Genomic DNA, 22,659 nt, shown 5'->3' on the forward strand with positions numbered 1-22,659 from the left:
CCCTCCAGAGTAGATTTGGGAGTACAGGTTGCTGCAGGAGGATTGAGAAGCCATTCACAGGTGTGGATGTTTATTCTTGTGACATTGGATTTCATCCAGTATGAACTTCTTCCACATTGGTAACCAGCAGTTTGGGGATCTTCCTGGCTGGCCGCTTTGCTTGACAGGCTTTCCCATTGGCCAGTTTTTTAAAAATTTGGACCAATCTAGCTAAGCCAGGTGGACGTGCTTTGTGAGTGGACCAGAGTGGAGCAGGCTTCACTCCGGTCCACCCCAAAAGAGATTTTAACCAGTGAAGTAATTTTTTTGCTTAAATCCTAAATACTGTATGTAATAGTTCTGCTGTCTCCCACAATGCATTTCTATGTACTAGGGCACCCAGGCTAACATGAGAAGTGTGCTGGTCGGACCCTGATTTATCTGCAACAGCCTTCTCATTAGTAAAATATCTTTGCACTGCTTTCTGACTATTAAATCAAGCAATTAAAACATTTATTACTTATCCTTAAATAATCTCGTAGTGGAGAACAATAAAACTTCATTTTAAAACCACAACCCACTCATCAGAAAGAAAAGCAGATAATAATTAAATGTCAACCAATCATAAAACAACACAAAACGTATCTAAGGACTCTGTGTTGTGTGCTCTCCCCATTTATGTGTGTTAATAACTATTAAAGCCATAGTCCTATTTACAGGATTTTGGGGTGATCTGAGATATGAAGAGCTTTTGTGTTAATGGCCATACCACAGTCATGGCACCTTTGTGAGAATGTCAGCTTGCCAGGGCACAAGTTAATTTGATTTAGTCCATGGAGGTTAATCTGCAACCCCTCCCCCACCTTATGATAAATTGATGGAAACAATTGCAATTCTAAGAGTGGGGGAAATGCAAAAAGAGCTCTTTCAAAGTTCTTTTTAGGAGAGGGCAAGCAGGATATATGTATTTTTTTCAATTATCTATAGACTGCTTGGTATTTTAAAAATCTCTCGGCTTAAAGGAGATATTAAGTTAAATCTGAGTGCTTAGAGCAAGCGACAATATTTTGAGTGCTGGATAAATTGACAAAAATGGTTTGGAAGCCAATTGTATAGCTTGAGTTTTAATTTTTTAAAAAAATAATGTACATTACAGGCTGATTAAGTCTCGTTGTACTCAATGGTACCAAGAGTAGACATACGCAGGATTGCCCTGTTATGAAACTAGTGTTGTTCAGTATTAACAATATAGTGGTACCTCGGGTTAAGTACTTAATGCGTTCCGGAGGTCTGTTCTTAACCTGAAACTGTTCTAAACCTGAAGCACCACTTTAGGTAATGGGGCCTCCTGCTGCTGCTGCGCCACTGGAGCACGATTTCTGTTCTCATCCTGAAGCAAAGTTCTTAACCCGAGGTACTATTTCTGGGTTAGCGGAGACTGTAACCTGAAGTGTATGTAACCCGAGGTACCACTGTATAGTAAAACTGTTGGCTTGAAGCCCAAGAAGTGTGAGTGGCTCACCCATTTTCTTTCTTCTTGCCACTACAGCCGTTTGAAAAGCTGCTCCATGGATCCCTTTCTTGCCCTGCACACCCTACAATGTTACGGATGTTCCTCCGACCTTGAAGAGTGGCTTTACAGAGCAACGCAGGGAAGCCCCCTTATGTGAGCTAACCAGGATCCAAGCCATTGGGAACAGTTTGCTAATTCACATCCACTTGTGGTTCCTGCAGCTTCTAAAGAATGAAGACCACTGTATTCACAGCATCATCTTCCTCTTTGGGGTATGTTTCTGCTGTCTTCAATATCCCTGTATAGATTTATGATACCAAACTGGACTGCGTAAAAATTAAAAATTCAAAGAAGCAAATGCCTTTAAACAGCAGGCCAAGTGTTATCAAGAAGTGCTTTAAAAAGAAGAGGCAACAATGTGCTCTGCTTGGAATGTGCTCTGCTACCATGCATTTTTAAATACCCTCAAATAGACTTTAGAGCAAGTCCGCCTATTACATTATTGATGTGATAATTCGAGTTATCACTTATAACCTGAATGTGCAAATGCCTTTCCATTAATCTTCCCGTTCACAAAGGGTCATTTCTCCTCATTGCATCAGGATAATGTGGAAGAAAATTGAGACCTGCAGTGTCAACCTGTACAGGTCTACTCAGAAGTAGGCCGTATCGTGTTATTTTCAGACAAGTTGTGTATAAGCAGCAATCCTATCCACACTAATTAGGGAGCAAGTCCAATTGCAACCAGTAGCATACCCTCCAACACTTCGCCAATGAAAATAGGGACGTCCTATTCAAAAATAAACAAACAAACAAATTAATAATAATAATTAATACCCTGTCCATATGACTGGGTTGCCGTTCTGGGCGGCTTCCAACATATATAAAAACATAAAACTTTTTAAAACTTTCCCTAAACAGGGCTGCCTTCAGATGTCCTCTAAAGGTTGTATTGTTACTTATCTCCTTGGCTCGGGGGTCCCATAACTCCATACCCTTCAACATTTCTCTGATGAAAATAGGGACGTCTTAAAGAAAAGCGGGACTTTCTGGGATCAAATAAAAAAACAGGATGGCTTCTGTAAATCTGAGATTTTCCCTTTTAAAATAGGGACACTGCAGTAGGGCTTACTAATGAGTAAGGATTGTGTTGCAAAACTCAAAAAGCGCATTGCCAGGACTTGCTAGAAGTAACATCTGTACTAGTTGTTTTGGCCACTGTAAAGTTGGAATCAGGCTTAAGTTTTCTCTTGCTTGTTTCTTGTTATTTTTATGTAAACTTAAAAAAAAAAGAATTCTCAAAATAAACTTTGTATGCATGGAAATGATTTTAGGTCCCATTCATACTATCTTAGCTCAGTCTCACCATATTGAACCAATTCAGTTTTGACAGAGTGACCTACATCACACAAAAGGATATCTAAGGGTATTTATTACTTGCTAGTCTACCCCATATTTACCTTGGCTGGGAATCTATGTAGTAGTGAGGGCTTTTCAGCTCCTCTCGTAGTGAGTCAGACCACTGGTCCCTCTATCTCAGGATCGCCTACAATGACTGGCCCATCTCTTCAGATTTCGGACATGGCCCTTTGCATACAAATCACCCGCTTTACCACTGAGCTATAACTCTTCCTATGGCAATTCCTCAATGAGACTGAGGGGCACACTTCTGATGTAACCATGTTTTAGAGAGGTAGAAAATCTTGGAAGCCTAAAAAGAAGTTGTTGGAGAATCACAGCTAACAGAAGGACAGGACAGAAGACTGGCCAAAACATTTTGAACAAACATGAGAGGTTGGGGCCTGAAAGATAGACCAGGAAAGAGTTGGCTCTATTCATTCTAGCAATTGAGATGGGTGATATGTTAATGTTAACAGGGATTTGGAAGTACAGAAGGAATGGAAAGGTTGGTTGGATGGATGGTAGGTTAACACCAGAGCTGTGAGGTGGTTGGCACAGCATGTAGCAACTCAGCCAGCAATTGGATGAACAGGTAACCAATCAAATAAAACAAGCAAACAAAAAAGCCCTCTGAAAGTGAGGACTGTGGGCAAAGGGAACAAGCTGTAAGAAGATGCTGACTATCTAAATGATGAATGAAGTGACAGGGGATTGTCTGTAGGGACAAGGCTCTCCTGAGAAAGAGGAATGGGATGAAATCCAGTTGGCATCAACAACCACGTATTCACAGGAGAATCACCAGTTACAGATCTGGAAGCCTTGAAAAGACTGGTCCATAGAGTAAATACCTTTAACTTTTGCAGAATTGCCAGAGTACTTAGTTCCACAGGATGTGTTTCAGGGTTGGTTAAAGGATCACATAGGTATCTTACCTTGCAAATAAAACCACAGAGCTAATCTATCATTCAGTTTTCTCAAAATCCATTTTGACATGAAATACATTATCCAAAAAGCTCACTGCTAGACTGAAAGTAACGCAGGTGAAAATTGGTACCATCTAGGAAAGCTGGGCCCCTTAAATGTAATTGTCCATTCTGAATATACAATTTCCTCTCCCCTATGCATGGTTTGATTCAATCTAAGTGATATTATTAAGGTGAGACCATAAAAGTTTAAGAAAAACCCTTAACACTGTTCCTAGCCAATGTTCCATAGTTAAAAAAAAAATGTGAGAGAGATCTCACTATAGAAAACACATCATTTATAGTTCGGCACTCTGGATAAAATATACACACAGCATCTTAATACATGTTCAATTACACAACGTGCCTAGTCTGTCAACTAGCATTCTGCTTCTCATTCACATCAAGGGAGCGTGATCAATGGACAGTTTACAGTGGATTGCACCCTACAGGTCCAAACATCTCTCTCCATCATTGAGCTGCAGGATGTAAGCCTGGCCTGTGCATTCTTTTTTCCCTGTGGCGAGATAGTGGCTTTTTATCTCACTGCAATGATGTCTAGCGCGACCGAGCAAATCAAATATCAGAATGAGACAGAGGGTTTCTTTGCCACCAATGCATACTCCCAGGAACATCTGGCATGGGTGAGAAAACTCTCCACACAACCAGCAATAGCCAAAAGAAAAATGGAACATGGGGATAAGCTCCCATGCCAGCTGGTCCATACTGGGACTTGTGGGAAGTTCTGCATGCAACACAATGGTACAGTCGGTTACATAGCAATGAAGTCAGCCATAGTACTTGGATGAGTGAAATGAAACTGATGCAGCCTGCTCAAGATCTGTGCATTAGAGAAGCAAGCGAAGGCCCATTACTTTTTCTAAAGGTCTGCAAGGGTTTTGTTTTGTTTTGTTTTTAAAATGGCACCAGTCTTTACAATGCCCTACTTGGGTCTGTTTTCTTTTACATGGTACCTGGCTGGTTCTTTCTGGAACTTACACATTCAAGGAGAAAAGGCTCCCCTGCCAACTTTCAGAGGTGAGGGACTAAGAGCTTCAGATGATTCCACAGGGCTGTCATCACACCTGTGAAATCCGTGCCTTGGGACACAGGTCTGGAATCATGACCTTAAAGGACCCACCTCAGGACCTCAGTCAAGGTATCCAGCCAAATACTAAAAGAAGCAAACAACCACCACAACAACTCTCTTGCCAGGTGAAAGGGGTTGGGGGAAGGGGAGACCAAGCCATGCCTGATGAATCTGATCAAGCCTTAAGCACATACCTTGCACAAGAAGCCCCGGACAAATCCATCTTAGCATAGATGCTGAAAGGAGGACTTGTCGTTCACCTGGCAAGTCCCCTGCACTGTTTAACAACGCATTTTCGGATGATGGAAACAGAGCTGCGTCTGCAACACTGATCACCAGGGATGCTCTTTATCTTAACCAAAGGCTTGTCATCTCTCCACCTCATTAAACTAGTGATTCCCTCTAGGGAAGGGGGGGGGGAGGTTTGGAGGGAGGGGGAGAGAAAAACAACAAATAAACCTTGAAAAGACATTGGGCCTATGAAACAGAGCCTCTGTTGGAATAGGGTGAGGGAAGCTCTTCACCCCTGCAGTGCTAAGACTCTGGAAACCCTCCTGCCTCGCTCCTTGACTTCAAGATAAGTCCAGAATATCCTTCACATCAAGGAACAACATGACCTCCAAAGAAAGAAAAGGAGAGCATTCCTAAATGACGACTGGGAACATCTAGACTGTGACAACAATTATTAAATAACCAAAAGACCTGACATGCACCCAGCAAAATGTAAGGTAAGTGAACCCCAGCTTGCAACAGAATGCTCCGCTGCAATAACGACCTCATTTCAGTCTCTACTAAGATATTTTTTTTAAAAAAGCAAATTCCCAACTGAATTGTCTTTTCTATGCCCGGAGTAAGCATTTCCATAAGATTGAAAAGGAAAAAAGCAGAACAGATGAAGTCTCTTAAACAACAAGCCAGACTGCTGCCTTACCTGATCATTAACAAGCGTTATAAATGTGTCGTACGAAAGGACCCCCCCCTTCCCCACCTTCCAAAAAAAGAAAAGGAAAGAAAAGGGATCTAGGAATAACAGTTGTGATGAAATGCTACCTAAGCCAGATCTTCTGCTTGCCGGTTCGGAAAAGATTTCCAAGTATTCAAAACTGCTGCATTTCCATTGTGATGGTGGGGGGTGAGAAAAAGGAGAGGGAGGGAGAGACCTCTGCAGTATCCTTTCTGCTTCAGCCTCGGCTTCCTGTTCTAAGGCTCACTCTATGGTACCTAATACAAATCAGCAAATAGCTTGGGAAAAAAGTGAGGGGGGGGGAATGGAGGAGTGGGGGGGAAGGAGCCCATCATCTTTACAGGACAGCTCCATCTACTGGCAAAATAAATGAACCTGTACTCTGTTTATTTATTTATTAAATCTGAAAAGCCTCTTCAGCAGAACGGCATCTTTCTCTTTTTTCATTTTAACCAAGGCTATGAATAGCCACTGTGGGCCACAATCCAGAACCATTTCAGAAGAGACGGACTAAGAAGAGGTTATTGTTATTATTACTATTTAAATGCTAACATTTCCAGAGTCTTTGCTTTTGGATTTTCAGTTGTTTCCCTCTCCCGTTATTCGAAGGGTTACTTTTCCTTTTCTCGATGCCCAAAACATCTGCAAGCGAAATTAACTCTTTGGATGGTTTCAGAAAACTGCTAAAGGTTGCTGTGTGCATTAAGACTGACCCCTGCCCATTCCTAAACAGATCCCCCCCCCTTCCTCTTGTGTTTAGTAGAATGCCACTTCACTTCAGGGACAATGTACACATGCAGTAGAATCACAAAACGCTGATTTTTCTGGACTGTTCCACATTGCACTGCAGGTGTGAGGGGTGGGGGGAGAGATTACATGCTTGGAAAAAACCAAAACTCTTACACACTGAAAAGTAGGCTAGTCTAGAAACCTTCTCCCTAATATGATAGTCTGAATAACCAGGGAGATTTCTGGGAGGAGGGAACACACAGCTATATGACAAGTCTGAATGGGACAGTGACTGTCCAGGAAAACCTGATTCGGCTACTCATATATAGTTCGGCTGTTACCAGCAGATTCAGGAGCAGCTCATGTGGTCGGGTGGAGCTGTCCTCTCAGCACCGGTTTCGCTACAGTTTGCGTGGAAGGAGCTGGGGGTAGGACAGGGTAGCAGCAAGTTCAGAGCTGTGTGGGTGCACCAGTAACTGGAGGGTGGTTGCACAGCTCCACCTCACCCCATGGACCTCTACTGAGTTTAATTATGCTACCAAAGGCATGTAAAGTATCTATTTTTGCATTAATACCCCAACTTTTCTTCAAAAAGAGCTCAAACTGGCATACATGATTCTTCCCTCCACAACAGCCCTGTGAGGTAGGTTGGGCTGAGAGTTGGTGATTGACCTCGGGCCTTTATGACTGAGTAGCGATGTGAAACCTGGTCTCCCTCACCATCCACACAAATAGCACCATGTAACTAACCATCGCTTTTCACATCTGTGTGTATTTCAAAGCATTCTGATAGCTGCAACTTGCTGCTCCACAAATCAATGGTATCTAAAGCATTTTCCCCCCTAGACACAGCTTAAAATGGACGGCACAGAATAATTAAACACTGACGACGACAACAACAACAACAACAGGTAGTTTCATTTCCAGAACTTCTAGACACAATGTCGGACACAGAGTATCATTATGATCAGAGAAGTGTTAAGTTGTGAAAAGGCTGCCCTCTACTTCTGTATGCTTGTGAAAGAACCAACCACAGAAACGTGACAGACTCTAAGCAAGTGTTTCTGAAAAAAAAAAAAAAAAACCTTCCATACATATTAGAGTAAAAATAACAAGAACACGAGCAAGCCTGGCGTGCTCTGGTCAATGGAGTCATGAAGAGTTGGACACGACTAAACAACAACAACAAACAAGAACACGAGGAAAGTCCCAAGCCTGGCCCAAGACGTTATGTTGTCCTGAGGTGAAGGGCAAAGATGGCACCCTCGGCTATGCCACATGCAGAATCCAACAGGCAGCTGAATCCTGCTTCAATGCTAACACTCAGACAATACCCTCCATCACAGCTGAGGGCACCAGCATAAAGCAGTTTCAAACACTCTGAAAACAGTTTAAAACATCCAACCAGGAATTTCAGGGGTGCCAAGAACAGTATATTTCAGCCATCAAATGCTTGGGTAAAGAGGAATGTATTTAGATCCCTCCTAAAAGTCAAGAATGAGGGAGACAGATGCACCTCACCAGAGAGGACTGTCCACAATGGAGAACTGACCCTGAAAAGGCAGTTCTGCCCTCCAGCCTCTCCCTACCATTCCCTGTCCCTCAGCAGCTGCCGCCTAATGGTATAGTTGACCCTGGGAAGTTGTAAAGCAGGGGTGGGGAGCCTAGGACCATCCAGGTGGTGCTGGTCTTCAGGTCCCAGCAACCACATCCAGTGTGGCCAACAGGAATCATAGAAGCTATAGTCCAGCAACATCTAGAGGGCCAGAAATCCCACACTCATGTAAAGCAAGTTAAAGTTAAAAAGCACACAACAAAACACTTCTATCACAGTCTTGTGCATGTTATACAGAGGTAAGCCTCACTGTATTCAGAAGGCCTACCCCTAGGTAAGTGTGCATTAAGTTACAGTGTTAGTCTCTCCTTCTCTCCATCTGTTACCTCTTGTAGAAGGAGAAGGTTTCATGAGAATTGGGGTTCAAGCTTTGTTCCTGGCTGTCTCATCCCCTACAGATGACTAGGACAGTAAGGTAGCAGGGCCACAATCCCTTGTATTTATACTCTCGCTTATTCAAAGATGCAGGAACGGCTCAGCACACACTCGCAGCAGCCTGAACATCGTAAGTGAGGGAGCCAGGACTGAGTTCACTTCCATATCCTGGGAAATCACCTGGTGCAGAGAATGAGTGAAATTAAGGCAATGGGACAAATCAATACGAAGACATGGCAAGTTGGGGCAACATAGCAACCATCAACTATAGAAAAAGAAGTGGACTCATCAGATCTGATAATATTGTGGTATCCAGTATAGTGTTACAGCCGCCTGGCAGTTTCCTTTCATTGGGTGAATTGTGGGTTAATAGTTCATAATGGCCCGTTGATGTTTCCTCCATGGGAGCCAATTTTACAGAGATGGCCTTCTGATGCCTGGGGATCTCTCTTGAGTGTTTTGAAGGAGTGACAGTGACTTCCCTGTCTATTGGGGATGTAAGGGGCCCATAAAAAGTGTATGTGCACGAGAGAGACTGGTGGGTGCTGCCTGCAGTTTGGAATAAGAAGAGAGAGAAGCACAGAGAGCCGGTTAAAGGCTCTCTTCAGGACTCTTTCCGTGGGATCTGGTGTAGGGTAGCAGATCAAGTGCCAATTAGGAGTGTCAGTTGTTTGCCTCCACTTTGTTCTCTCTTTGCACATCTGTAAATAAAGCAGATAATAAAGCAAAAAACAGTTTCAGACTCCAGGGTGTGCTCTCTCTCTTGCTCTCTTCCCCAAAGGAAACCCTACCTAGGTAGCACTTCCCCTTGGGACTTCTCCCTGCTTAGGGAAGTGTGGCACATGCAGCAATATAAAATCACAAATGCTCGATGCTTGCTTTAATCAGCCTGACAAAGCTATGTCACAGACCCAAATGCTTTAAATGTGGGGGTTCTTAGCACTGAGTGATAAGTACTTAGCACCCCATGAGATGAGTTAGACTATCAAGACAACTATGCAGTAGTTCTAGGTTAGGCAGAGAGCCCACGCATAAAAATAAACTTCAGCACCCAAAATCTGTAGGAACCAATGGCCCCCGAGTTACCTATACACATGCACTGCAGACAGAGCTAAGCAGAAAGAGCCTGATTGGAAAAATGCAGTGATGGTGGTGATAGGGCAAGGAGAGCAGAGTCCAGCCTCTGCTCTCCTTGCCCATATCCAGCCTCTCTGAACAGCTAATAAGCACAATTCTTGCTCTACAGAGTGGGCTCCATGTTCACTGCCCCAGAAGCTGAATCAGGAAGGGAAACACACGATGCACAGCACTTTATTTAGCTTGGCATGCATTTTCCAGCTTTCGGTTCCACCTACCTTAATGGAGACAGCCCCCACAATAGAGGGGAATCATCAGCGAACCAGTTGCTGCAGTGAAGGCAGTACTGTGGGGTGTCAGTGTGGGGTGGGTGCAGTGGCAGTGGTGCTGAACTGGCTTTGCCACTGCACTTGCACCACACTGGCCCCCTCCTTCCTAGTAAGCACAGCAGCGTGGCTGACAGCACCCATCCAGGCTGGCCACCCCTGCCAAGTGCTGGTGCCAGTGGTCCAAATGTGGAAATCTGCATCCAGAGTTGCAGGCAGGGGTGGATGTTTCTCCCCGTTTCTCAATTGTCTCATCTTAAGTTCCGTTCTCCCCATTTCCATGTCAGTTTGTGGGCTGGTTTTTCTTCAAGACAGTCCACATGAAAAATTGTGCGAACTTTTGTGTACATTTCTCCTAACATATGGATATTTGAATTTTGTCAAATAGGTGCAATTTTCTTAAGAAGCTTTCTCTAATACAAAGCACAATATATCTGAATATTCTTTTCGCTAACCTGCTTATTTTCTGGTGCACTTTCCGCAAATGTGCACTTTGGCTGGTTGCAACATACTTTGGTTGCTTACAAAATTCAGAGAAGTGTGGATTTTGAAGGACAGCTGCATTTTAATTCACATCTTGGTTCAGGAAGTGCAGATTAGGTAAGATCACTTTAAAATGTGAACTGGATTAATTTCCTTCCCATCCCTACTTGCAGATAAGGACATCACCACTAACATATGGTCTCAGGAAGTGCCTGGATTCAGCCCCCTCACTCCCCCCAAAGTGGACCAGCACCATGGTATGCCAGTGGTGCACTCCCTCCACCAGTGTTGTGAACCTGCAGTAGATCAAAATGCCAGGGAACAATCTGAGCACAGAGCCCTGTTCATACATATTGTTTGCCCTTGTGTGAAATGAGTGAATTTTACTTCATGCATCTCTTTGCCAGACAACATGAACTTATTTAATGTGTTACTTGCATTAAAAAAAAAAAAAAAACTTACGAGAATTAGATTTAATACTTTATACTCTACTGTGGGCTACTGTGTTGACAGGGGAGTTAATTTCATCACTGCTGCTTTAAATTCTCCACTTTCTTTTCACATTATTTCTTCCCCTGGGGCTGAATGTTTAGTAATTCGGAAAAGCCTGAGCTTGGCAGCACTGGAGACTGAAGTCTATTGTGTGGCAGGACAAGTGCAGTATGGCAAGGAACATGACAAGCTTTGGCCCTGATAGGGAATGACTGAAGTGGAGGAAGGAAAATATGGATCACCTTCTGTGTGCATTTACTCAGTGACCTTTGTGCTGAGGCTGCAAGTTAGGAGTCTCGTACTGAGGTCATCTTGCATGAGGAAAACGAGCATCTTATGTTTGCTTGACTTGGGACACTCAGTTAACAGCACAATAGTACATAGTACTATTATTAGTAATAATCTGGCTACATGGTCATTGCACAACTTGGAGTCAAAAGTGGACTCTGCCACTGAGCAACCTGAATAGCCATATGTGTGTATCCCTTATTGTGTGGACAATGTCATTATGTCATTTAGCCAGTAGGTGGCACTGAACTCAGGGTTATATGGGTGGAGGTGGGAGCTGCTTCTTCCTGCTCTGCTCTTCTCAGAGGGAGAAATAAAGACAATAAATTTATTGTATAGCTTTCTGACTGTGTCATCTAAGCCTTCCACCACACTAATTCGTCTCATTTGTCAACGTTCTGAACACAAACAGTAAAGCACGGCTAATTCTACTCAAGTCATAGAATCTAGAAAACTGGGAGGGACCTCAAAGGTCATCCTATCCAATGCACAGCCAATTCAGGAAAGCCACCACTACAACATTCTTGAAGAGTGGCTGTTTGCCTCTGCTTAATAATCGCTTAAAAAAGAGTCTACCACCTTCTGAAGCATTCTGTCAAGCCACCCATATTATCAGGAACCTCTTGCTAATGTTTAATCAAAACCCAGACAGTCCTCACCAACTACACAATATTCCCCTGCTGGATCAGAACAACACCTGTCTAGTCCAGCATCCCATTTCCAATATCTGGCCTTTGACAATGTATTCCACAAGTTAACCATGCGTTGTTGTGGGATGTGAAACACAAGAGCAGTCAAGTACAACCTTCCTAGAGTGAACATGTTTACACATGGGGAGGAATGTTTGTCCAGCCAGCTGGTAAACTTCCTGTTTCCTTCTGGGCTGGGACAGACTTCCTCTGCGTGTGACTTGAGGTGGGCATGGCCTCACCTGTGCAGGTAACAACAAAAGCACAGGGCAGCCATCTCTCTCTCTTTTGACTACATGCATTGAAGAAGGAACATCTGCTTAGCCAAAGATGCTCTCTTGGCTCCAGCCAAGAAAGGACAAAGGAACTGGGCGAGTTGGATAGAAGGGAGGCTTGTGCCATAAGCACTCCTATTTCCAGAAAGAATGAGGAACGCCATATGCAAACCTGTGGTGATACAACTGCATTTAAAGCTGCAAAGCGTTGTTGGTTCTGCGATAAGCAAGGACATTTTGCAAAGGACTGCAGAGCCAAAAGAAAGCAAAGTACTCCCAAGTCTGTTTCTGTTCGTCAGTCACGGTTGTCAGCCCAACAGCAGACATCGTATAGTAAAGACAGAAACGAGCCGCGAGCTTTTCATGCTTGGACTACAAATCGTAAAAGAATTAAAGATGCCAAGTGGAAGTCTTTTATTATAGACTCTGGAGCATCTCAGCACATCTGCAATGATCGAAGCTTGTTTATTTCTTTCGAAGAGGAAATTGGTAATGTACATTTAGCCAATTCACAAGTCTTGCAGTCGCTTGGCAGAGGTACTGTTAAACTTGACTCTTTAAACATTACAATAGCAAACTGCATTTACTGCCCGTCAGTGGACAATTTATTGTCAGTAAGGTGCTTTGCTCGTCAAGGCATAACTGTGCGTTTCTTAAAATCAATGTGTGAGTTTTTTGATGGGAACAAACGTTTATTGTATGCCCGGGACTCTGATGGTTTATATAGACTCTATTTTCGCACCTACTCCCAATCGCCTATAAATTGCAGAGAAGCACAGTCAAGCCAGGTGTTGAGGAATGTAAGGCCTCATTCCGGGTGTGTCCATGAGGCGCACAGAATTCTGGGACACCTGAATTTTGCTGATGTAATTAAGACAAAGAATATCGTTAATGGCCTCAACTTAAAACCATGTAAATTCTTTATGCAATGTCTATCCTGTTGCAAGAATAAGATTAAGGTTGCACGCAAGGGTAGGTGCTCAGATAGGAAAGTAACTGAACCATTTGAGCGTGTACATTGTGATTTAGTTGGGCCACTCCCACCATCATTAGGAGGTTCTAAGTACTGGCTTACTCTGATAGACCAGTATAGTAGATACTGTTGGACTTATGCAATAGCTGAGAAGTCCCAAGCATTTGAAAAGTATAAAGTTTTTTGCAACTGGGTAAAAACGCACTTTAACAAACCAATTAAGAACCTGTTTTCTGACCGGGGCGGGGAATTTGTTTCTGAGGATTTTGAGAAATTCCTGGAAGCGCAGGGGACTACTCATGAGTTATCTTGCCCCCGAAGTCCCTGGCAAAATGGGCTTGTTGAAGTTGTGCAGCGTGACCTACAGGCAGGGGTTAAAACGTATCTGCATGATGCTAATCTGCCCAAAGACTTTTGGGCTGAAGCACTTAATGCATTTTGTTACGTTAGAAATCGCAGTTATCATACTGGTTTAGATGTCACCCCCTATGAGAAACTGTTTAAAAAACGCCCTAATCTGAAATACCTCCGCATTTGGGGTTCAGATGTAATTATACATTATCCTGCTAAGCAAAAATTGGGTGAACGTAGTGTCCAGGGAAAATTAATGGGCTACCAGCAGGGGGCGTACAGAATTTACATACCAGCAACTGGCAAATTTCATATTACCAGAAGCATGATACAAACTGTAAATTGGAATGGAGTTGCTGTCTTCCAAGATACTGATGGTATAGATAATACTGAGGAAGAAGAGGAAGAAACAGCAGAAGAAGCAGCAGGAAATAGTGCTTCTGAATTAATGGGAAAAGACAAAAAGCCTGTTGAGTCTGATAAATTGTTTGATGATTTAAAGTCACAGGCACCCGAGGGGAGGTCAGATTCTCTTGAGTTTTCTGACCGAGAGCTTAGCCTACAGGCACCTCTTCAATCTGACAATGATTTACAACCTGAAACTAGTGGTTTACTTAGTCCCATTAAGTCTGAGAAGTCTGACTCTCCTTCTGGACTGAGACGTTCAGATAGAAAGAGACAGAAGCCACAACGATTTGCAGATGAACATTTTAATACTGTGTATGCCAATAAGGTAGTTTTTGAGCCAAAAAGCTACAGTGATGTTCAGAAATTACCTAAGCAACAAGCTGCAAATTGGTATAAAGCTATGAACTCCGAGATAGCTTCTTTAAAAGAGCATAACACTTGGTCTCTTGTACCACAAACCCCAGATATGAGACTTATTGATTCGAAATGGGTTTATAGAGTTAAAACGAATGACAAAAATGAAGTTGTAAGGTACAAAGCAAGATTAGTTGCTAGGGGTTTTCAACAAATTCCAGGCGAAGATTATGATTTGTGTTATTCACCAAGCGTAAAATATGAAACAGTTAAGCTTTTGTTAAAAGATGCATCACAGCGTGGACATTCCGTTTATCACCTAGATATAAAAACTGCATATTTGTTTGCAGATTTAAAAGAACAAATTTTTATGCGTGTTCCTGAAGGCATAGACGCCACTGAAGGTTTGGTATGCAAATTAAACAAATCCCTTTATGGTCTGCACCAAAGTGGAAGGAATTGGCACCAAACTTTAGCAAAAGAATTGCTGGATATTGGTTTTTCACAAGGAAAGGCAGACAATTGTGTGTTCATAAAGGAAAGGGCAAACTCTGTAACAAAAATATGTGTGTATGTAGATGACGTATTAATTTCTACAAAAACTAAACAGGAATATGAACAGGTGGTATCACAGTTACAGAAGAAATTTGATGTAGTGGAATTAGGCATAGCTAAAAATTACTTATCCATGCAAATTGAGAAAGGCAAAAATGGATCTTTTCTGGTTCATCAAACTGCAAAAATTGATAATCTTGTTGAAATGCTATGTTTAGAAAATGCAAATGGGAAGGAAACACCTATGGTGTGTGGTTTCACCTTTACAGGTGAAGACAAGCCATTTCCTAACAAAACTTTGTATCGTTCTGCTATAGGCAAGCTAAATTTCATTCAAAGAATCTCAAGACCAGATATAACTTATGCTTTTCACTTTCTGGCAAAATTTGTGGAAAAGCCTACTACACAATGTTTCTCTGCTCTTAAGAGAGTGGTAATGTACCTTAAACATACCAAACATTATAGGTTGCAGTTTACAACATGTATTGACAAAGGTTTTGAAATTTTCTGCGATGCATCTCATGCAATGGAACAAAATAATTGCAGGGGTGTGTCTGGTATGGTGTTTTGTTATAACGGTTGTCCATTTGAATGGAAGTCCCAAACACAAACCATTATTTGTCTCTCCACAACAGAAAGTGAATTGTGTGCATGCGTTCAGGCCACTCATGATGTAGAATGGTATCTGCAAGTGTTTGCAGACCTACAGATGCAAGTAACACTACCAGTAAAAGTTTACCTTGATTCCCAGAGTGGACTTGCTATCCTGTGCTCAGAGACCAATACGCAGCGCACTAGAGTCTTAAGGTTACGTTTAGAATTTGTAAAGCAACTAATTGCTGATGAAATGGTTGTATTTGAATATGTTCCTGGTGACAGTCAAATTGCGGACATTTTTACAAAAGCACTTCCAAAGGTTACACATGAAAAACATGTACAAAGTATGCTTTCTGTTTTTGTTCCACAATGATGAACCGCAGGGGAAATGTTGAATGGTTTCTTTAAATGTAAAGGTTCATCATTGTTCCACTCGATGTGTATATCTTAAAGGGGCCAGAGCAAGGGCCAGAGCAAGATAACGAGACCCAACTTTAAAGCTGTGAAACATAGCAGGTGCTGCTGAGTTGTATTTGATTAAGGTGTGTCAGCATTTGGGTTTAGTATATAAGGAGCAGCACCTAGCTCTCCCATTACCCTGGGGTTTGGGTTGGTGGTTGGGTCTGGTTTGGTTGTTAATGTATTTAGTGTAAATGGAGTTTTTGTTTTTCTTATTAAAACCTTGTTTAAGTTATTTTTGAGTCCTTTTCATTTTTAATGCATGATCTCCCCAGCAAGCTATCTGCAGCGCTACCATACTGCAAATAGCCAACACTTATGAGATAGTTTCTAGCTATATGTTACTTTTCTAAGCTAAGTCTGCCTTCTGGGATCCTATTGTGAACAGAATGATGTGTGAGTAAACCCTTTTATACTTTTATAGAAGACTGTGTTGTGTCTTATCTTTTAGAGGAAATAAGGGGGAAATGTCAGAACAGTTATTATAGAGGCTTTAGTGAGCCTGAGCAAACGCATCCGCTGCAAGTTTAAAAAGGGGGATGTTACTCTGCTAAATTGTGGAACTTGTTAACACAAGTTGGAAAAGGATATAATCAAACAATATATCCTCTCCTGCATCCCTGAACATTCCCACAGTAAGTGCTTGCTCCAGAATGGGGGTGGGAATGGGGAGGATGCCCTCAGTGGATGCCCTTGCCATCGTCACCACTTCCCATTTTCTTAATATCTTCCTCTGAACCCAATCTGCCTCTGCTGCTCCAAAGGAGAGTGCAAAGAAGAGGAGGCTGCTCCTCATTGGTCCTCGTTGACCAGCTTTTGCTGGGGTAGCAGACCCACTGGAAAAATCAAACCAGGGCACATTTAAGCAGGTCTTGCAAGATCACAGTTATGGCATTCTACATAAAGAGGTGGGGTTTTTTTTTGGGGGGGGGAATGCTTTGGGAGGTGTGGCCTCACTCAAAAGATAAACATATTTACCAAGAGCTGATTGACACAAGAGTATTTCCCCATCTTCTAGCCCAGGATTACGAATTCTGACTGACAGCAGCTCTCCAAGGTCTCAGGCAAAAGCTTTTGTGAACTTTGTCACCACTTTGGCAGGAATTGGATCTGAATCCTTAGCTGTACAAGGTTCATATGCGCCAAAAATTTAGGTGCCCTGACCATAAATATCTCAAAAACTTTTTAGTACAGTGCAAAAATGTGCTAACAAACTGCTAAGCGTAATTTACTATAGATTGGCATGGGAGATTGTATATAGATTAACCAGCATGTTTTCTTCTATCAGCCAGTATCAAATCTGAGACTGAACTTCCTCCCCTCAGAGTGTAGAGGTAGCCCTGATTGCTGGGAAAGGAGCTTTTCAGATGAGGAATTACACCCAAGCAGACTGTCAAGGCCTGCCCAAAATACTGGGCAGGTCAAGCAGGCCTCATCTTCCATCAAAACTCCTGCCAAACATGCCAGCATCCCAGTATAGAGGCTGTTCCAATGCCTACCATGCACACACACACACCATTTCTGAATCAATGAGGGGAGCTGCAAGATGCAACTTTTCCACGAGAATCAACCCAGCGTCATACATTTTGCCTACACCAAAAAGCAATTTTGTTTGTTTGTGCTGCAGTATGCAAGACAGGGAAGCCTCTTTCCATCCAGCACAATGCATGAGTAATCAGGACAGTGGACTGCCTAGGTCCCATGAGCCCAAGCAAGAGAAGGAGTCCCAGCAGGCCACTTAACAGCTGTGACAGCATGCCTGTTTGATCGCTTACTGCCACCAAACACTGCCTGGTTCTGCATCGTACTCAGGCTTCTGGGGCATTAATCCACTATGAAAATTTGTGTGCTATCATCATCTCTCTCTTTTTTTTTATCCTACGCTTTCTCCAATTAGCTTAGGAGGGCACTCATTCTTTCCACCCCTCGTTTATGCTCTCAACAACCATGTGAAGTAGGTTAGCTTGAAACACAGTGACTAGTCTTGGGCTGATTGACATCAGGTGCTCTTTTAAAATGTGGAAATGGGGGGGTGGATTATTGGGTTGCTTTTGTTTTTGATATCGTGATTTTATATTGTGAACCGCCCCGAGAGCTAAGGGTATAGGGTGGTATACAAATTTAATAAATAATAAGAACAGTCCAATGAGCTTTGTGGCTATGTAGGAGGAGACTCTAGAGAGTCCCATGGACTGCAAGAAGATCAAACCTCTCCATTCTTAAGGAAATCAGCCCTGAGTGCTCACTGGAAGGACAGATCCTGAAGCTGAGACTCCAATACTTTGGCCACCTCATGAGAAGAGAAGACTCCCTGGAAAAGACCCTGATGTTGGGAAAGATGGAGGGCACAAGGAGAAGGGGATGACAGAGGATGAGATGGTTGGACAGTGTTCTCGAAGCTACCAGCATGAGTTTGACCAAACTGCGGGAGGCAGTGGAAGACAGGAGTGCCTGGCGTGCTCTGGTCCACGGGGTCACGAAGAGTTGGACACGACTAAACAACAACAGGAACTAGAACTAAAAAATAAATAAATCACCATCAGTCTTCCTACTCCAGGGATAGAGAACCTGTGGCCCTCAATATGTTGTTGGACTCTAATTTCCACCAGCCCCAGTCAGTATGCCCAGTGATGAGGCTTAATGGGAATTGTAGCCCACAAACATCTGAACAGCCACCATTTTCTTATTCTTGTCCTAGCCCAACATTCTATCAACTACACAAAACTGACATGTTTATGTCTCTCCCACACAGTATTGCACCAATGTTACAGAGGTGGGCACAAATGCTCTGGAAGTTTTGGGCTTGTGGGGAGGGAAGAGGGAAGGATTCATTTACTTTGACATTTGAAGTTTGCATTGATTCCTCTTGAAACAGCACCTGAACAAAGCAAGCTTTTCTCACAGGAATCCCAGGCCTCCTGATATACCATGAAGTGGGGCACAGATACAGAAGAAATAAAATAACAGTTTGTTGCTTTCTTAAATTACTCTGATCTGTGCAAAAGACTACAGGGACGAATCCAGATGCTTAGATGAACCTACAGCAACAATGTCCAGACGGATCTATAAAAACAATGGCCTGGTCACAGAAATAACTTGGGCCTGCATTTCCATTTGGTGTTGGCCTCATTCAGGCACTCAAGAAGGATGTGGGGAAGGGGAGCTTTGTAGGAGGCATGTGCACTGCCCCTGGCCCCAGTGTTTTTGCCCTGCATGCACTGCTCCAGCCTTTCTGCCACACTAAAAAATAATGTGGCTCTTCCCGGGCTTTAATCTGGGTTTTGCCAGTGAGATTTGTCAAGGCCATTGCCAGACCACAAGGCCACCAACTTTACCCATGGGACTGCCAAGCACGTGGGAGCACTGATGTGCCAAAAAAGTGCATCTGTACACCCATAGACATTGGTGCATCCTTACAATACACAAGGAGTTTCTCCCCAAAGCTGAAATTGGGAAGGATGACCACCTGCATGGTGATCCATGTGTACATACACTGCTCTGTGCATGGAACCAGGAACAACACTAAATTAATATTGAAATCTGCTACTGCTAGGTACTTAAAAGGGCAGAAATATCAGGCGACTCCTGAACAAAGAAGCTAGAACACTTACACAACAGTGAGTTGTTTCCTGACCCTCTCTGAAAAAGCAATGCTCCTTTAGGAATGCCACACATCCATTTATGAACATAATCCCATGAGAACTCTGAAAAGAATGAAATGCTTGAAATTCTAATTGCGCATAAGATCTTAGAGAGCCACAAGAGATTAAGATAAGTCCTCTTGGATCAGACCAAAGGCCCATGTTGTCCAGCATCCTGTTCTTACAGGGGCCAACCAAATTGCTGGACATGAAGGCAACAGCATTCTCTGTGTTTGCATTCCCCAGTAACTGGTATTCAGAGGTGAACTGCCTCCAACAGGAAGTAGTACGGAGCCATCATGGCTAGTAGCCTTTGATAAACCACTTTGAAGTTTTATTTCTGTAAACCACCTGGAGGTTTTATTACATGGGATAAAGAATGAGTGAACAAGGAGACAGTTGAATCCTCATAATCAAGGGTGGGGAACCTGTGGCACCCCTATATGTTGCTGCACTCCAGCTTCCATCAGCCCCATCCAGCATGGCCAGTGGTCAGGGAAGATGGGAGTTTTACTCCATCAAATCTGTGGGGTGGGGTGGTATCAGGTCCTGTACCCTTCCTCAAAATGGCCTAGACTCTATGCACTTCAATTGGCTTGCAGTGGTCACCATGAGGGATGGCTGGTTAGCTTTTGGCTCTTTGGGGAATCAAGAAAGGCCTCACATCTAAAACAGCATTACAGAATTTTTTTAAAAAAAACCAAAACATAAGTTTATTCATTCATTCATTCCCCGCCCATCCAGCTAGGTTTTCCCAGCCACTCTAGGCAGCTCCAAACAGAATATTATTATTAATAAAAAAGCGATAAAACATCAAACATTAAAAACTTCCCTAAACAGGGCTGCCTTCAGATGTCTTCTAAAAGTAAGATAGTTGTTTATTTCATTGACATCTCATGGGAGGGCATTCCACAGGGCGGGCACCACTACCAAGAAGGTCCTCTACTTCTTTGAATCCTATATTTAATAAAGATCAGCTGGCTACAATTCTTTGGCTTAGCAAATTGACTTTGATGGTTGTGTTATATATTAAACTTGCTATCCCAGGCATACGCATTTAGGAGAAAGTTCCATGGGAACCAATGAAACTTATTCTATGCATGTATAGGAATTTACATCACACTGTTGTGCTGGTGTAAATGAATCAGCTTAATTGGCAAGAGGTATGAAATCTGTATCCATAACTTCCTGCTGTATATACACAAATACACACACACACACACACACACACACACACACACACACACAGTCCTCTCAGTTACCAATAGAGAACAAGATACTGTCTCCTTCACTGCTGAGAGTAGCAAAAAATATGAAGATGAAGAAAGAGAGGGGGAGGGGAAGTATATCCAAACCCAAGCAAAGCCTAACACTATAATCCTATGAACACACTAACCCTACTAAATCCAATGAGACATACTTCCCTGTAAACATATATAGGATTGGGCTGTAATATATGTTGAACAGGGAACTAAAAATACACCAGATTAATAGCACAAGTACTTCTATTTTATCCAAAAGCCTGTGTTGCTTACAGCCAATATAATATCTTTTAAATATAATTTTCAGAACTAGCACAAGGAAGCTACCCTTTTATACATTGCACAACAGTATTTCCCAAAGGATATAATGACAGGTATCTAAGATTAGAATGGAAGTTCTTTTCCCTTAACATTTGTTATTGGTTGTATTCCTTACCCCCTCCTTTGTGTTATGGCTATCATACAAGTATCTGGATATCCCAACAGAAAGTATTTTCATTTTTTTAAAAAAAAGATAAATGGTAATCAGGCAACTTACCCCCTCCACTGATAGATGTGAAAGAATAGCAATGATGAAAATGACTTCATTGTGGATATTGAAAAGAAACAGCAATGATTTACTATTTTCATTAAAAAGTGACATAAATGATATGAACAAGTGAGATCTCACTGTTACAAGCCAGAACACCCCTTTAATATCTTCATATAGGCTAAAGAAGCCTAGTCGTTCTGCAAGATAAAGCAGTATGAACGCAGCCAATCTTTCTAGAACCCAGATGCAAGCTAGCAGAATTTAATGAGTCAGTGTGCTGACTGAAGAAATTCTCCTTCCCCCCACTCCAGGATGTGTAACCGTATCTAGCTTAAAAATAATAATAATTAAGCAGCATACTTGAGCTTTGGTTGCACAGAAGTTTTGCAGATGAGCAGTGCTTTTAAGGGACTTCTGCCCTGCTTCTTGTTATATATATGGTCTGATTGAACAGTGCTTTGTTGCTGTCCATGGTACTGAACAATGCCTCCGAGCTTCAGGGTACAGTCCAATGTATCATGCAGCCTCATTAAGTGGTAGCACTCCAGCAAAATGAGTCTGTTTGCTTGAAATTCTGTCCACAAGGCGACTGCATCAATATTGTGCTCTTCACTACCCAAGGCCTGCTCTGCTGCAACCCAATACTGAGATTCTCCTCCCTCAAAAACAACAACCAAAAACCATCATTGGTAATAGAATCCTATTCAGGGATCAATATTCCACCCCCCCCACCCGGACTCTTGGAATAGACTTTAGCATATTATTTGAACCCTTTTGGCTACACAAATCCTTCGACTGCAAACACCATCAAAGGTACTCTCTCTGGATATCTGCAGAGCAGTCACTGGGTACAGTCTTGTCCGCAGTACACACACCCCTGTATGTATATTATGGGGATATAAATACACAGAGGTAGGAAATGACTGCTAGCCAAGTATCTTTTCTTGATTTTTACCATGAATTAATACTACAAAGAAACACACACACACACACACACACACACGAGGCACAAGCTCAAATGCAGACACAAAGCAGCTGTCTTATGAAAGAAGAAAGCACATTTTTACACATTTGGAGTCCCAGGCAATGCAAAGATCCACAAACTGCAGTAAATCTGCCACGCTGAATAGCCATTCCCAACAATATTCTCCCGCAACACCTCGAAGGAAATGGATTTTCTTTCATAGCTTAATCAGTCAAATCAACAGTAATTCCCCCATGGAGAGAGATGTTTGTTAAGCAAGCCCTGATGTATTATTTATTTGTTTG

The 22,659-nt window shown here is 42.6% G+C and overlaps 1 protein-coding gene across 1 annotated transcript in view; it reads right to left on the minus strand.

The window, feature by feature from the left end:
* LOC114605827 (sodium channel protein type 1 subunit alpha) overlaps nt 1-22,659 on the minus strand; it is a 110,646-nt gene that overhangs the window by 87,022 nt on the left and 965 nt on the right. The gene's annotated exons all lie outside the window — the stretch shown is intronic.

This window comes from Podarcis muralis, chromosome 1 (genome assembly GCF_964188315.1).
Source record: "Podarcis muralis chromosome 1, rPodMur119.hap1.1, whole genome shotgun sequence".
In the NCBI taxonomy this organism is placed as follows: Eukaryota; Metazoa; Chordata; class Lepidosauria; order Squamata; family Lacertidae; genus Podarcis; species Podarcis muralis.